Source organism: Anser cygnoides, chromosome 10 (assembly GCF_040182565.1).
Source record: "Anser cygnoides isolate HZ-2024a breed goose chromosome 10, Taihu_goose_T2T_genome, whole genome shotgun sequence".
Lineage (NCBI taxonomy): Eukaryota > Metazoa > Chordata > Aves > Anseriformes > Anatidae > Anser > Anser cygnoides.
Window position 1 is genome coordinate 6,205,342 of NC_089882.1, and position 16,238 is coordinate 6,221,579.

A 16,238-nucleotide genomic window follows, 5' to 3' on the forward strand; every position below is an offset into this window, starting at 1 on the left:
TGCTGAAAAGGGCGATTTGGGTTCTTTTTATAGATTGCAAGGAAATAGTGGAAATTCCCATAAAGTTAGTCCAAACCTGACCTCATTACAGTGAAATGAATCGGACCAGAAAGCAGCCTTTGATGCCTAAGGGGAAATATGTCATATAACAGCTTTTCTAAAACCCTGTATTATAGTAGGTACCTCAGTGCTTAAAAGATAACAACTCCTGACTTACCTGAGGCTTCACCTGGCAGCCTCTCAGCCACCTCTGCAGAGCAGCAGAGCCAGCCTCGGCGGGCCCGACCCTCGGCAGGAGGCTGACCCTTAGCTTCAGCCCCGGTTGCTCTGACTGCTGCAGGGACCGGCACTCCCAGGTGTGTTCCTTGCGCTGGGGAGGCTGGTTTGAAGCACCTTCTGAACTTCGTTTGAGCCTGGAACGAGCTAAAGGGAGTGTTTCTCATTTACACCTAGAAGTACAAATACTCATTTCCATCCTCCTCCTTTTCCCTTCCTCCCTGGCCGCTCCATTGAGTGTAATATCCTCCTGGGTGGTAGCCAAGCCCAGAGTAGGACGGGGAGAGAGCCTAAATACACGAAGGGAGAACGAGCAATTGCCAAGCAGCTGGGGAGATTTTAAGTCTCCTTACAGAGCCCGCGTGCACAGCTCCCGGAGGCTCTCCTGCACGCAGCCTTCATTCACTCCTGCCACCCACACCCGTCCCTGCTTTGGCTGACATGCTGCTGTCACACACCTGGTGCCTCCTACCTGTCCCCATCCTACACCAACACCCCCTCGGCAAACCAGAGATTTGAACAGGAATCCCTGCGTACAGCTCGGTGCCGGATCTGGCCTGATTCTTCCCAGAAAAACAGGCTCCGTGTCAAACTCGGGGCAGTTTCCCTAAATTGCAGAATGTCTCCCAGATGTAAGATCTATAAAAATGTAAAATACTTGTTTGCAAGTAGGGTTTAAATCAGCGTGGAATCACCCAGCTTAGATGTGCACTGAAATGGGAAAGCCCTGAACCAAACCTAACAGCGTTTTTTTTGTAAATTAAAAGAAGAGAACTTGCACATTAGGGATGGCAAATAAAATGAGGTAAGACTCCAAATTGCCTAGGGAATACTGGTTGGAGAACTAATTAGGATTATAAACTGAAAGTATGTAAATTAACCAAATATAATTATCTACTAGTGGCCTTTGGAAATAGGTTACAGGATACTTGTTAGCAAAATTGCTCAAATGCCTGGAAGCCATACAAAGCAAGCCATAAGCGATTTAAACTCCTATTTTTGCTTGATTTTCAATTCTTTTTAAATCAGTTGTTGTATTAAGGATGTCTTGGAACATAAACTAATTAGAGAGAAGTCAAAAAACAAAAGGCAGAAACCGTCACAGCAGATGCTGTACCTCCAAGCCCAAGGTAGAGAGGAGGTACCTTTAATAAAACCAAGAGGTCTCCGGTTTTATTAAATGTAAATTCTTTACTGTAACAAAATAGCAAAGATTCTGCTTGGGTCTTCATCCCAGCAGCTTTTCTCTTCATCAGAACAGCTTCTGTGAGCCTCCAGCCAGAGTTAATCTGGAAGAGTGGTAGCTTTTTTGCGCAAGCACAGCTCAGCAGCACAAGGTTTAAGTGAAGATGAGTTCGCTGTTCAAATGCAGACATGCAGAATTAATGCCACTTTTCTCTGAGCGTCCTCATGACACAAAGCAGTACTAGATTCAGGGGCTTCTATGGGGAAAGCTACCTAAATACCTTTTAATTGTCACTGCTTAAAAGACATTAATCATCCCACAGCCCTGCTAACATAATGCCCTCCCAAGCTGTGCCTGCCCAAAAAACTCCAGCAGATCCATGTTAATAAATTATGCAACTATTTCTGTTGCAGGACTGGTCATAAACCCTCTAATGGCCACGTTTGCAAGTTAGCATGCAATGCCCAGAAGAGTTCTTGCGTTAACTCCTCTCAGTTGGGTCCTAAACCTTCTTCCTGGAATCATAAAATGCCCAAAACACTGGAAAAACCCTCATTTCTGTAACATAAAAAGACGTAATGGCCTACTCTGAAAACTAGCTGGAAAACACAGTAACAAAAGGAATTGAAACGCCACTCGCTTACTCTACTGGATCCAATCTGCCAGTTTTGAATATTTCATCCAAGTTCTGTTACCTAAATGAATATATTAACGTTGTGGATCTAAACATAGTCACAATGCTCTTTACTGATGGAGTGCAAAATGGGAACAAAGTTCCACCACTTTATTATGAAAAACTGTGTCATCTTCTGCAACACAGAATGTTTCTTGGATAAGATATAATCAAATCAATGAATAATGCAAACAACCTGATAACAATGCTCCAATTAGTGGTTCAATTTACAGAAATACAATGCCAATATTATAATAGTCAGTGTAGCTCCACCAAAGTCAAAGCCCAAATAAAAATCTGGTCTGATATTCTTATTTTTTTAGTAATTTTAAAAAGATAACTAAAATTCTCCAGTATCTTCTCCCAGCACCTGCATTTACACATGAAAAGTCAAGTTGAAATAAGCCCCAACAGCTTACCTATTCCTCCCAGCAGATGATGTTGGCCTTAGGTCATGCATTTCTCACGTCCTACTTCCATCTCTCCCCTTTCTGGGGAAAATGAGTCAGCTACGTCGGAAAGGGACCAGAAAGAATAATCACTGCAGTTTTTCAGTTGGGCCTGGGCCCAGCTATGACTAGGGATCACTTACATATGCAGGAAATTACATACATAAAGCACACACACAAAAAGCCAAATCTGGCTCTGCCTGTATGTTTTGAATTTGTGTTTAGATCTTAAGGACCAAAAAGTCCATTTCACGTATGATATAATCAGCATATAATATTTCACATCAAATTATAATTCTGCTCTTTTGGAACTAGAAAAATCCCCAAAGGACTGGAAATCTCTTCATTTCCATGGCTTAAAAGATTATATGGCTTGCTCTGAAAGCCAGGTAGGAGATTCTATTATAAAATGCAACCCTAAAGGACAGCACATGCCCAGAACAAAGGTTTGAAACCAAACTGCTGACAAATCCTACGCTGCAGAAGTGCAAAAGGGCACAATAGCTTGGGTGGCTGGGTCGTGGGCCGCTCATTTTGGCCAGGAGAGCACTTGGTCTGTCCTTTCAGATAAGTTTGCCAGGGAGGAGCTTTACAAGTAATTTCTTTGACAATCCATCCTTTTTATGTTAGGCAACTGCGGGACCATGCAACAGGGAGCCCCATTAACCGAGAATAAGAACTTCTCTGTAAAAGTGAACTTTTGGTGACCTTCTCTCAAAGAAAATACTTTATCATATTGGAGCGCGGGCCTCCCAGGTGTCACAGCGCGGCTCGCACCGGGCGGGATTCCATTGTCCCCATTAGGAGAGCTAGCTTTGATTTTCGATAATCCACCCTTTGGCTTAGCTGGTCTTTGTTAGCTTAGAATGCCATAAACAAAGACTCCCCAAAAGGCAAATCCAACTATAATTGTTTAATAAAAGTAAATCGAAAGGCTGCAAATTGAAGAGACCCAAGTTTTGTCAAATTTCTGCTTAGCTCCAGTTCAATGTAAGCATCCACCATTTACTAGTCTTCAGGGCTTGAGGTAGCAGCCAAAATAAAAGCAGGAAGGTCACATCCAAATAATTTCCACAAGAAACAAGTCTCAGTTACGCCATAAGGTCCAGCAAGCACTGATGCCAAATATAACAAAAAGCAAAGCCAGTTTTACAAAGCTATTCCAGAAAAGGCTTCTCTGCTCTACTGCATTTAAGCTCTCATTCAAAGAAACTCCACGGGCTTCTCTCCACAACCCGAACTCAAGGCAGAGGCAAGCACTACGTGGTGGTTGGTAATAACCTGATGAGCCTTTTTCAGCATTTCCATTCCAAAGTCACCAAAAGCTATCTCTAGGAAGGAAAGACAACTCCTACATAGACAACTCCTACATAGACAACTGCAGGGCTCTCTCCTGCCAGTGTTTATCAGTGCAACTACACGTTCTGCTTCATTTAGTCTTTCCAGAAGTCTTTGTAGGCACCTCTCTGTGCCTTCATACTACAGAATAACTGATGCAGGAAGGAACCTCTGGAGATCATCTAATGCAATCTCCCACTCAAACACAAATTTATCAAGCATTGCTAAACACAACCTAAACAAATAACATCCCGCAGAATGCAAGGGCCAGAAGCACAAAGCAGCAGCCACTAAAAGGGGGGTCAAGAGTTTCAGCACAGGTCCTGCTTCTCTTCTCCACAAGCATCATTGTGACACACACTACAGCCTTTTACGTCCTAGCCTTGCAAGTCTTGAGACTTGTCTTTTAAGCACCCTGACCACCATCTCCCAATGCGAACCATGGCAGCACCTCAGTTTGCGTGGGAGGCGGTGTGAGCGGTCCTTGGGGTGCAGGACCAGGCAGTGCCTGCATGAGCAGGGTCCTGTGGGTCCCAGGGCCCTGGTGAGCAGCCGACTGGCACAATCCCTGTCCCCTCCAGTGCCCTGAGCACAGCTGGTTCACGAGGTCAAGGTGGATCTAGCGCCACGCTGCAGCTCTGTGACACAGCCCCAGACCCGAGCAGGCATCAGATTGAATCAGTTGTGCAAGGCTCATGCTTCATACGCGAGGCTTAGCAGATGTTTTTGTATTTCTGCCCTTAAAAATATCGGCAGTGGAAGCAGAACACATACCACACACCTAGAGGATGGAGAAGGTTACATGCCTTTAGGCATGCTCACAACAGTATTGTTCATTTGAATTATTCAGGCTAGGGAAAAAGTCACATTATTAAGAAAAAGTAATAACCACCACATAACACATCTGCGCATATTTGTGAGTCACGCGTGCCAACTCTTCTCCTTCCTGAGTCCCAGGGCAGTTTCTAAGTCCTTTGCCTAAGCACAAATGGCACTAGTCCCCCCGTGGAAGTTTTGCTTGACTTTAGAGGAGAAGGAGCAGACCTCGCTGAAGAAAAGCAGCTTCACTCATCAGCATTAATGGCTTGTATATCAAACATTCACAGACAAATGAGAAACAAAAGCAAAGCTAGAAAACCCTTTCACCATGTTTTACAGTAATGTAGCATCTGTCGTTTTCAAAACTAAGTCAGAATGAATGTGGCAATTTCGGTTGCCTGCATGTGGCTGTTGATGAGTGCAGAGAAATATTTCCAAATTAAATGGATGAACATCCATGTGGCTAAAATAGTACAAACAGGACCAGGCACAGCTGGTACTTTGTCTCCTAGCATGGAGATTAGTGCCATCAGCAGGGGCACACAAGCCCAAAATGCAGTAATTCTGCTAAATAACAAGTGCCTGCCAAAGGGCTTGTATATTCCCAGCTCAGCTTTAAACCTCAAGTCATCACCAACATCTGAGACAAGGTTGCCTTAAAACTGCAGTTCAGAGTTTTGCCCTCTCCACTGCAGGAAGAGGAGACCTACTTCAGACCCAGATTCCCCATTCTGCCAGCCCGCAGTAGCAACGGACCCCAGCAAACTACCTCATAGCATTCGCCTTTGTCTTCTCACTTTTTATTTGACCAGCACCTCAAACTCTCTCAGGCCTCTCTCACTCTCCTGGTTGCTCCAGAGCAATTTGTGCCCAGTGAGGCTATACCACGTGGAAGGGTTATCAGGGATTAGAAATGAGCACCCGCAGTGAGAGGGAACGTCTCTGCTCCCTCTTTGTGAGGACATTCAAGTCGGTCAGTCGCAGGGGAGCAGTGCTGAAGGACACATGTACGGAAGGCAGCGACTGCAAGCCTCTCGCAGGGTCGGTATTGCGGCTTGTGATCCTTCCCCATCGTGGGCCGACTGAAGGCTGTCGCTGACAGGAGCGGCAGTGCTGCGGGAGGTCTCGGCGCAGAAGGCAGATCTCAGGACCGTCAGCGAGCGGTCAGATGGCAAGAGGAGCTCCGCCAGGACAGGAGGCGGCCAGCTACAAAAACACTGCCGTTGGCTGAGGCATCTGCAGCCTTCCCGTGCTGCCAGTGACTGCCGTGCTCCGGGCGCTGTCTGCACCTCCCTGCACAACCAAACATCTCCTTCGTACACAGGGCTACAGAAATAAGATTGTTTAAACTGTGACACAAAGGCCTTTACTCACAGAGACCATATGGAAACACTACAGCGGTTATTTTACAGGGCCACCACAGGTTCCACCCTTTCACTGCTTTCTTAGGAATGAAGAGAGGAGCAAAGAGAAGGGCATTGCTGACACATCAGACCCCCAGGCATACCGCCACGCGTGCCAGGACACACAACGAGGTGTTTCATCTCCCTTCTGAGACATTGCTAGTGTCTCTATAAAAGCAAACGTTGTCCTCTGCGCGGTACTGAAACACAAATCCTGCAGTAACACCGCGGGTGAGCGTATGAAAAGCAGTGGGGAGCCCCTGGCCTGCAGCTGTGCGGCACATCACAGAGCCGAGGGCCCTCCAGAATGGGTGAATCCGCCCAGAGCTCCGGTCCTGCTGGAAGAAAATGGAAATGGGAAAGAAAAGTGGGTTTGGGGGTTTTGTTGTTCTCATTTTTACATTAACAGCACCTGCTGAAACAGGTATGAGCCGAGCATGAGTAAGCTAAGGAGAAGGGAAGGGCCCCTGAGGGGCTCCAGGTCAGCGGCCAAAGCAGACAGAACTTGGCTGAGCAGGGATTTAAACCAGATCTGTACCACGAGTCCTCTCCCTACAGGACTGCTGTATATTCCCTCTGCCCAAACAGCATTAGCTCTTTGTATGAAAGGAGCCTGTCCGCACAGAGTCTGCGCAGGGGCTGCAGGATCCCCCTCGGAAGCCTCATTCAGAACCTGAACTGGAAATTCAGACTTCAGTTTTCAGATTTCTCAGGCTCTTCAAAGGTCATCCTCCCCTCCTCTCCAGCTAGAAAGTCCTTCCTGAATCTTAAAACATTCAGAGTGAAAGCCGGGGACAGCTGTGCCTCCCTCCCCAGCCTAAAGCTTCAGTTTTGCCATTTATGTGAGAAAACCATTTTGCTGAAAAGCGCTGTTCACGTCAGTACTCATGCTATAGATATACGTAAATACACTTCCACAGATTTCAGCTGACAATGTCCACTCTCACCCACCACAGGCACAGGGAACCCAGCAAGTTTCAGCGGGCAGTTATTAGAAGAGAAGGCGAACCATTCAGCAAGTGAACAGCCAGAAAGGGAGACGGGAAATGTGTTCACTTCTGGCTCGTTTTTCTGAAGGAGAGTTACTACAAGCATTTAGTAGCTTACAATGAATAATACGCTACTTGAGAACAAAATCAAACTTGTTCTGTGCTACTTCTTTGGAGAGGAATACAATCAGATTTGTATAAAGCCTTCTTTTTAAGGATGTTTTATTTTGTTTGATAGTCACGTGAAATCTTAGAGACTAAAACAAATCCTAAAATACTCTGACAGAATTGGGCTATTTAAAGATAAGCCTGGAAAGCAGAAAGCTGGGAAAACCCAGCAAAAATAAGTCTCTGCCGACATCTGAGTGAACAGTTCAGAAGGGGAGCAGATGAAAGAGCATTTCTACTCTTTGTAAATTTGCGTTCTAGGAATTAGTGGGTGAACAGAAATTTAAACCGATACAGAGTATGAAATAGCTAGGAGTCCCTAGGACTTAATTCAAAACCCACTAAAGGTAGTGGATTTTTGATCAGGCTCACGTAATTGAGGATTCTTCCCAGTATGTTAGAAAGTTTAGTACGTATCCTAAAGGAGCCCAGCAGCACCACAAGATTCGGCATAGTTACAAGTCAGACCACAATTTGATCTAGAATTTCTTGCTGGTAATTTCAAGACATAGCTGAAGGAAAGTTTTTCTGCCAGAAGATGAATGATTTATACTCATGAAGTCACCGTCTCAGATATTTTCTATCCTGACAAGTCTCAACTGAGGCTTTATTTTCTCATTGGCCATCTTTAACTAGCAGACAAGTTTTATTGCTTCATTGTCTTTCTACCCACTCACTTGTGAACAGGCCAAAGTATTGACAGCGAGGAGTGCTCCAAATGCAGATAAAAAGCTCATGGGTAGGGACCCACTGGAGGAATTTCCCAGCCAATGCTGACTATAGGGAGATGGAAAGCTTCCCTGTGAAGATTTTCCATTGGAGAATGTCCTCGTAAACAAAAGCTCCATGGGATCCTTGCTCTCACAGCCCAGAATTGGGGTGGGCACCATAATGACTCATGGCAACCACAGCTTCAAGTCAGCTCTTCTTTGAGCCCTAATCAAGTTCCTTCTTTTGTCTGATAGAAATACAAACATCCTTGCTTAGTAATACTTGGCCGTAATGAGCCAAACATCTTCCTGCACTTGCAATGGCAAACATGACTTTAGTTTAATTGAAGAGAAGAAGTTTTCCTGGGGGGTGGAGGTGTGCAGGATAAAGAAGGAAGAAGGTTTAAAGTACAAGCTACCAGGATTAGATTTGCTGTTATGTGAATAGTGAGAAAATGACCAATAGTGCCTAATAGTTGAATCTCAATCTATTTTTCCCCCCACTTTTATGGCTCTCTGTCTGCTTCATGCCAGTGTGAGCTACAAACCATAACTTTAATAGCTTCAACCAAAGAGTTATGATAATATCAGATACTGCGGATGATGAGCAAATAACAGCAAAACTGTAATGAAAAGTATATATTTATGTCCTTGCTATTAAACCCCAAGCTATAAACACTGACAGCCCTAAGAGTAGCAGTTTCTATTGTCATTGATTAATGCCTTGTTTTGAAGAACAAGGAGAAGGTGAAAATGAAAAAGAAACAAAGAGATTGTTTGCTTCTCTCAATCTGAAGAATTACACTGACTATTTTAGGTGGAACCTGCATTTCTGGAACATTTTCATACGAGGCAAAATGCCTAGCAGTGGAAGTACTCTTAGAGGGAGACCTTCTAAGGGCTTTGAATTGTACCACCGTGCATGTTAACACACCAATTAGCCAATGACCATGCTCGCTAATGTACATGCTTCAAATTTGTTTCTTATGTCCTTTCCATTAGCATAACTCTCCGCTGACAGTGCAGCCATACCCACCATGTATTCGCTGCAAAATAGAGCTCTTTTAACTCTTAGGTGACTGTCGCCTCAAAAACCTAGAGGAGGAAAAGTCAACCCAATACCTTCCAGGCAAAACAAGGCAAAAACTTGCAATCAATGAAACACATCGTGATAATTACTGATGCAAAAATAGCTTATGCCTATGATGGCATCACAGATGCAGATGACAGCTTAAAACTTAAATCAGAAGATGTTTTCATGTCCCACCTAGCTGCATATTCAGAGGATTACATTTTTCCAGTACAAGCCTTATGCCCACATCTGGTTCTGAATGGAAAAAATAAGGTCACACACTCAACAGTTCTGCAATGCTACCACCCTCATCCAATCTGATAAGAGAGAAGTTTCACTTCTGCTGTTTCTGCTCTGATGAAATGTTCACACAAACTTATGCTGAGAGAGCACAAAAGATTTACCCAATTCTTCCCTCCGGCACTGCTCCCCATCTACTGAACTCTTCTTTTAACCTCCTCTCTCTCACCAGACAACCACAACACCTGATAACCACCTAGCAAATCCAAAATCATATCCTCTTGAGATTCCAGCACAAAAGAGCCTAAAGGTTCTCTTTTTAATCATTTTAGATTAAAAAAGAAATATAGAAAGAAAGAAAGAAAGAAAAGAAATGATCTAACTAAATATATATAACATGGCATGCCTGAGACTCACTCAGCAGAGAGGTAAGCCTGTGCCAGTTCTTGAGGACAGGCACCATGCTCCTAGAACACAGCGCATGGCATAGCCTCGGTGTTACACGCAGCATATTACACTGGCAGTTCATCAATTCTGCTGCCAACCCACTGACCCTTCTCCCATTAAAAAGGCATCAGCTGTTCCCTCCATTGACACTTCCCATTCCTCTTTCTCAAGCCTCCAAGCCCATAACTTCGGGTTAAACCTATCCAGCCCCCATGGCACAACTTGCTGCTTTTTTCCAGGCAGCCACCCTGGGCTGACACTGCAATTCCACGAGTTCTCTCAACACTTGTTCTAACAAGCTCAGGTAAAAATGAGTTTTCTTACATTGGCAAGGGTAGAGAAGAGACCTTTCTGATCAAAAGCCTAATATTTTTCCTTACCTGAACAAAAAACTTCTCTCTCCTCAACATCAGAAATGGTAATCATGCAACACTGTTGTATATTGCTATTTACGTGCACTGCTCTTACACTGGGAGCAGAGGTGCCCCATCCTAGGGACCTTCACTATGGACCTATGGCTTTGTGCTACTCCTTAAGGGAACTGTTCAGACGTTTTTTTCTTTTTTTTTTTTTTTTAATAACCCAGATTGTTATTATTATTGCTGCTGTAGTTGCTAAAGAGCTCTAGGGGGAGATGTGGAAATAGTCTATTCCCTTGTGTAATGCCTGAAATCAAACCAGAATATATCAGCCTGACACTGTGTGCCTGTTATTGCTTTAAAGCTGGTTATTAAAAACAAACAAAAACAATTGCTGCACCACACCAGATTCCTCCTCCTCCAGAATGGAGGGGCAATTTAATCTAGTGGTGAAAGACACACGCAGAATTCAGGCTTCCTTCACAACTTTACAACAACTCAGGCAAGCACAGATCATCTGCATGGATAGCCTAACCTCTTAACTAACTCTAGCAGGCAGCCTCACTAAGAGGCAGGTGACCAAGACAGTGACGTGCAGTAACTACTTGACATATTTGTCCACAATTTGGTGCTATGCTCCTTTCAGAAGAGCTGGGCAGGTCCAGTGGTTACCTCTGGAGTGAAAGGAAGATCTGTGCTTGCTTTGTCAGCAACTGAGGGCACTTACCAGGGGCAGCAGGACAGGCTGCAGGAGGTCCCTCTCGTGAGAAGCTCGCTGTTGGGATTATATTGCAGGAGGTACCTGACTTCTTTGAGTACAAAAACCTTTCAGCCTTCTCTGGAGAGCTTGCTATAGTAGAAGGTCAACACGTGCCTACCTCCAAAACTCTGGCACCTCAGGATCTCCAGGACTTTGCTGGTGATTTTAGAGGAGCTACACAGATAAACGCAACCACCTCACTGGGCCCTGCTGCACCGTGCTCCATCTCCTCCTGAAAGGGAGGAAATAGCAGAAGAAGGCAGGGGAAGGGGGAGGTTCTGAGGAAAAGGGGATTTAAAAAAATGGAAATTAAGCAGTTTCCTTGCTTACACAAAGAAATCAAGCATGCAGTCATTTTTAAATACTTTGAGCACACCAGCAGCTCCCCGAGCATGTGACATGGTTAGGCTGGCAATAAATGGAGTGAACAAGAGAGAGGGTATATAAAAATAATCAAGTGAAGTACTAAGGATAATAGCAGGCAAACACAAATCTCTGCAAACTTTAAAGAGATTGCTTCTCTTGAAGCACATATAAAGAACACAAAGCTAATCAGCCATTTAATGGACAATCCTATAAATTAAGGGACTACGGAAAGCTGGTGTCTGCAGATAAATGGATTTTCTTTTCTTTAAGTGTTTGTAAATGTAGGAAAGATGCAGCTGGCCTTTGTTTTCTTGAAAATAAATCATTTGGAGAGATATTACTCTTCTACCAGCAATGAAATTTAGAAGAAAAACACAAGCAAACAAAGCCTATACACGACACACTAGCTGCAGTTTAGGAGGGTTTGGACAAGGGTCTGGACTTCTCAAGCAGTTTCTCTCAGACTGACTTTAATAAGTTTTGCCTCCTAGAACGCTGTGTTGACAGGCTCATCACGCTGATGCTACTATATGCTGCAAACCTGTTTTTATTTATATTTCATGTACATTATAAATCTTTCAGCTGAATAGTGTATACGCTTGCGCCACGACTACAGAATTCGCACTCTGTACTACCCCTACCTGCATTCCTAACAGCAACGCTACCCCCAGCCCTGTCAGCTCTCTAACGTTGCCCTAATGGTAGTTTTGACAGAGACTTTTAATTTGTCTTCTGTTCTTCTTTTGGAGGTCTGAGTGCCAGTATTAAAACAGAGAAATATCTTGTTGGCCACATTCTCTTTTCTGTTTTGTGATTATAATTTGCGTTGAAGAAAATTTTAAAAATAAATGTTAAGTGCGGTGCTTCCTCTGAAGGCAGCTGAAGGCCCGTCATCCTCCCAGCAGATGCTGCAGTTGTTGGACACTCCCAAAGACATGCTACTGCTTAAGTGACAGCTGAAGAATTAATACAAAACAACTTCAGGAAATGTGTATACAAATTCTTTGAGCAGAATAGCTGCACAAGGATAATTTCTGAGCTTTGAAACGTGTTTTCAAACCAGAGTACAACTCTCCTCTAGCACCATGACAGCCAAACCACTGTTGTATAACGGGCTGTAAACGTCTGGGAACACGTAGCTGAAAGCACCATGTGGAAGATGACGTTCAAATCCAAAATCTGGTGGTGTAATTATTTGTGCGCTGTTTAAAGAAGGGCAAGCTCGCCAACCACCACGACGAGGCTTTGACCACCATCCCTCTGTCAAGGAGCACACGAACACGGCCTGTGGACAGCCTCACGCTGCTCGCAGGGCTCTCGGGGCACCCAGAAACACCCCACAGGCCACTGATGCAGCTCCTTTGAGCAGAAGGAGTTTGATCCACAGTTCGGCCTCTTAAAAGAAAAACATGAATCTTTGCTCTTTGGACCTTACACAAACGCCGCTGTTTGTGTGAAAGCTCTAGAAGTTGTTCTGTACTTTCACCTGCAATTTTCTGAAGACTTCCCTTTTTTTCCCCGTGGCTTGGAAGGAGCGGTGTCCAGCTAATGAGAAGTCTGAGGAGCTGCATTAATCTCTGTGAGTCACTATCTCAGCTGCAACTACTGTTCAATATTCTTAACTGCCAGGACCACAAATATAGGTTTTCTCCACAATAAATGCTTTTTATAATACCAGTAAGGCAGCTCTAGGGAGAACTGTTATCATGAAATAATTATGCCCTTTTGGGATATGAGCACATGGCCGTGCTTTATGGCTTCAGAGCAACACCCCACATGAATTACAGCCGCATGGCTCCTGTTGTGCTTTTCTCTTAAAGGCAGGAGGTTTCCTGTCCTCCCCCTCCCGTATTTTTAGAAGAAGGTTCAGGAACCTCAGCTAAAAATGTGCTCGCAAGAATCGTACGAGAACGAACAGCTGTGACTTTCTTACTTTACAGCCATCTGCATTCATGTATTTTTAATGAATCGCTTTGGCTATTCAGTCACACAAAAGTTCCCTTGGATTTGGTATTTGTAGATTACCTCATTATCAGACAACCCGTTCGCTGCTGAGAGGATAACTAACGCGGCAGGATCCTTACTACAGCTCGCGTGCGCTGCTTTTCTCGGGTGAAGAGGAGTACCAGGACTTTGCTGGGGAAAGAGGGACAAACCTTTCACAGCTATGCCATCCCTTCCGACAGCTGGGTTTCACGGAGGCAAGTAACTCAATCTCCCTTGAGACTACCAAAATAGGCCCCCAGACATTCTCAGCTGTATGCGAGGAAAGCAGAATTGCAAGGCTTCCTCGCTCGCACTTGCCTTTACTCCTTAATCATCTGTAGCTCACATACACACACACAATGACGCCAGATGCATCTTGTTGTGCGTGCGTGTATGAATTAGTGCTCCATTTATTGCTCATCATAAAGCAAGACTAGATATCATAGCACTTAAAGGCCCATAGAAGGGGCTATTTAAAGTATTAGAAAAGGCATACAGAAAAGCAAGATATTAAAACAGACTCACAGGAATACAAAAGAGCTGCATGTCTGCAGTGGCGAGGTGAAGAGGTCTGGGCAAGGCAGGGTCAGATTTAGGGACTGAGGCCACCTCTAACCTGGTGCTCACAGCTGGCAGCGCCAACCCCTCGCTGCCTGGCCACGGGGAGGAGAGGAACACGGCAAACACGTCAGTCTGATACATCAAAACTTTATCTTTGCTAGTGCAATAACAGCCATGGGTTTATGAACCACTGGATAAAAACAAACCAACAGAAAAATTAGATCACTTTGGCTGTGGCTGCTGGAATGTAATAGATGGCTCTTCAGCCGGGGCAACCGAGCACAGGCTGCAGTGATTAATGGGAAAAGCCTGATGGTGTAAAAACTGTTTAACAGAAGAGAGCAATATGGCATGCAAACCAAACTAAACCAACCATAAATAACGTAGGCACCCTTACAAAGATTTACGAATATTTATTTCACATATAAATCTCTTTGCAGTAATATCAGAAAGGGAATATGTATTTCTTTGGCCTATTTATACAGAACAGAATGGAAACATCACTTCAGAAAAGTTCCACTTCCCCCCCTTCCTCTCAAGATGTAATATAGCAGCGTCTTGGCTAAATGTTTCCTGAAAACTTTGACATTAAAATTACATTCATTGGCACTGATATCATTATACAGTAAATAAGTATTTACTGTATAATTGCGATTAATACAGTAGTAGAGCATGAAGAACATGGAACTGGGCCTCGCTCATAGCTGCTGAGGGAGGTGTCCCATAGAGAGCCCCAGCATTTAGCACCGTGCCTGCAGCACAGGTTGGAGTGTGTTCATGGAAAACTTTACGTGTGCTAAGCCCTAAGCAGCGCGGGGACTCTCTCAGTCAGAAGAACAGTTTATTATCTGCTCCTAAGAGATGAATACAGAACTTTTTGCATTCCAGCAGGCCCGATTTTATAAGCAGTCTTTGATCAGGCAAGAAATTGTTATTTCTTCATTGCTCAGGCTTCGTTCGAGGGCAGAACGTGCTGTGGGATGCCTCTCCCTAACATGACAATACCTGCTGTTTTCTGTTCCAGTCTAGTAACCAAATAGCACAGCTAAATAGGGAAGCACTGGGCCAAACCTTCTTGTTAATGCTCTGGTGATTAAATCAAAGGCTGTGAAAATTTGTCTAGCAGTTAAACACAATTGAATTTATCTTTCCAGCCGTATGTACCCGTGCCAAGCACCACATATTCCTTAATTTGAACTTCAATTGCGAAGTCTTTGGAATCTCAACATGCACGAATCCATCCATGAGCTGAAGACCAGAAAGCACGTAATGGCTTTTCCCTGGGCCTGGAGGTGAAAGTCAGGCCAACTTCAAAACGAATCATCAAGAAAGAGAACGGCTGCATCCGAACCTTATGCCACCACGTCACTCGTGACAGGGAGAGCCCCCACCTCCGGCAGAAGGGGGGGAGTGGGGACGTGGCACATCACGGGACACGAAGCACAACCCTCTCCCAGCTGGGGCTGCTCACCGAGGGCACATCCTTGTCACCCCATTGCACAGAAGTGCCGGGGCCTGCAGCCAACGCACGTTCGTGGGCTGCTACACAGCACAGGGGGCTGCAGCTAAAACCACAAAGCAGCACTAAGACCACACGTGGCCAGTTTCACAAGAGGAGTTTGGAAGGTAGATTTTTATATAGAGATCTTGAACCTTTGCCTCTGTTGATCCACAGTGGGCAGGCTCTGTATGAGTTCACCAGACAATGCCTTCAGCCAGCAGCGTCCCCACGCTTCCATATATTTGTAAGAGCTCCCAGCTGTCTCCGAAGGCAGGATGGGCCTAAGCCTCATTTCAAGTCTGAAGGCTTGGTTCGTAAGCACAAAGCCACATAAGAAAAAAGCCTCAGGATTTTTGCCCTTTTTATTGCTCCAAATGCCAAGAAAAGATTAAAATTAATATCAACCAGAATAAAGCAGGATAAGAAATAAAAGAAACATTTACTGCCTTAGATACGGGTCTATGCCCCTGACATTTCCATATCAGGGCAGTATTCTCTCTGCTTTAGCAGCAGGCAAGCATAAAACATGCTCTTATTGCAAACACCATGAATTTTTCTGTCCTTTTAAACTTAGCTGTGGAAGGTTGCATACTATAAAAAAAGAGAGAGAGAATGGAAGACTTTCATACTACATAAAGCAATTACCACGGCTGTCAGCAAGAACACGATTTACTACGTGGAAAGGGTAAAGAGAAAGGAATGTGCCAAACAGTTCAGAGGGGAAAAAAAAAGAAATGGAAAGGAAAAAAAATACAAAAAATACAAGGTTACAAGATACTTTCCCAACCCCAAATTTGGCAGAGGCCATGCAGATGTAGAGCAGCCTCCAGAGCCTCAGTTACCCCACAGGCCTTTATCTGTACAGGATTTTGATCCCATCAAAACCAGAACAGCTACCTGTGGGTGTGTGGCTCTTTGGAAGACGCTTCTCTGAT

The 16,238-nt window shown here is 44.5% G+C and overlaps 1 long non-coding RNA gene across 7 annotated transcripts in view; it reads right to left on the bottom strand.

Moving 5' to 3' along the window:
• Positions 1 to 16,238, bottom strand: part of LOC106035457 (uncharacterized) — a 132,023-nt gene that overhangs the window by 71,083 nt on the left and 44,702 nt on the right. The window lies entirely within an intron of this gene.